General features: G+C 35.3%; 1 protein-coding gene and 1 long non-coding RNA gene across 6 annotated transcripts in view; one reads left to right on the top strand and one right to left on the bottom strand.

The window, feature by feature from the left end:
* ca14 (carbonic anhydrase XIV) overlaps positions 1–1364 on the top strand; it is a 10018-nt gene that overhangs the window by 1136 nt on the left and 7518 nt on the right. The gene's annotated exons all lie outside the window — the stretch shown is intronic.
* Positions 1–1364, bottom strand: part of LOC107989411 (uncharacterized) — a 9217-nt gene that overhangs the window by 5794 nt on the left and 2059 nt on the right. The window lies entirely within an intron of this gene.

Here is a 1364-nt window from a genome sequence, read left to right as displayed (position 1 = left end):
TGTATCTATACATCTGTACAGACTGGGGTGTTGTTTTAATACAAGGACCCCCCCCCTCCACACACACACACACCCAAACTGATGTAAAGATGGAGCAGGATCATCAACTATATACATTGTATACTATTGTACTGCATACTGCAATACTTGTGTGTTTTATATTCATCAGTGCTGTTTAACAGCAGTACCATGAAATACTAGGATATAAATAAAATTCTGGTTCATATATTTATATTTATATTTATATTTATACGTGCAATGTAAAGTACAGTGAGTACTGAGGCCTCTGTCAACTGACACCAATATGTTATAATAATAATAATTTAATTATGTTATTTTATTTATATTACTATATGTTTGTAGACATTTACGTTTTTAATTCAAAATAGATTTTAAAAAATCTGTGTAATTAACTGTAGTTTCTAGTTGAACAATTAAAACTTTTAATGTGATTAATCACAGGGTAGCTCTGGGTTAATAATGATTAATTATGATCAATTGTGACTAATTATAATTAATCATGATTAAACTTTCCTAAATTTGATTAAAAACTGTTCTTTTTAAAATAACAGCAGGTAGAGGTCAGTGTTTCTCACCTCCTTGTATTTGTTAATTATTCAAAACATGGAATTATTAATGTGGAGAAATGTCAAGAAAAATAATATAATTTTTAATCTAACTTTTTACTACATTTTTATCTAATTAGAGTAAATATAGTGTTTCAGTCGTTACTGTTGTACTACATCGTTACTGTTGTACTACATCTTACTACATCTGCCAGGAGGAAACACTGATCAATCAAAATTTGTAATCAGATTATTCTTCGCAAAATAGTTAACGTGATTAATGCCTTCATTTTGTCAATTCTAATATTATTTCTAACTGACTCTTCGTGTCAATTTCTCCAGCGTGAGATTCACAGTAAAATCTAATCAAAAATCTAAGACTTTTAAAGCTCGGCCTGGACCTGATTTATTTTTTACCGGGCCTCAAATAAAGGCACCGTGGGGTCGTGTTGACCTGAGTCAGGGTTCACTGTTCAATGCTCTGTCGGGGGCGTACATGCTGTGGTCGGAACACACAGGTGTTCTCACGTGGAAGGTTCTGTGAAGTCGGACATTTTGTCTCAGGAGCAGCAGCAGAACTGGACGTTTCCACAGACGTTCACCAGGAGAAATCAGAGCGACATTCACATCATTGTCCTGGACGTTTCTCTGTGTGTGTGTGTGTCTGCCTCAGAGGTAGGACACACACTCTGAGTCCAAATGTTCGCCCTCTGGTTACCATGGATACTCTGTGATGACCAATAGCAGGACAGTGGGACAGAACCTTTGAAGTTCAGCCTTGATGTGGGAACTTGGTTA

This window comes from Cynoglossus semilaevis, chromosome 13, assembly GCF_000523025.1.
Source record: "Cynoglossus semilaevis isolate Cse_v1.0 chromosome 13, Cse_v1.0, whole genome shotgun sequence".
NCBI lineage: Eukaryota > Metazoa > Chordata > Actinopteri > Pleuronectiformes > Cynoglossidae > Cynoglossus > Cynoglossus semilaevis.
The sequence above is the reverse complement of the archived record's forward strand: the minus strand, read 5'-3'. Positions and strand labels throughout refer to the sequence as shown.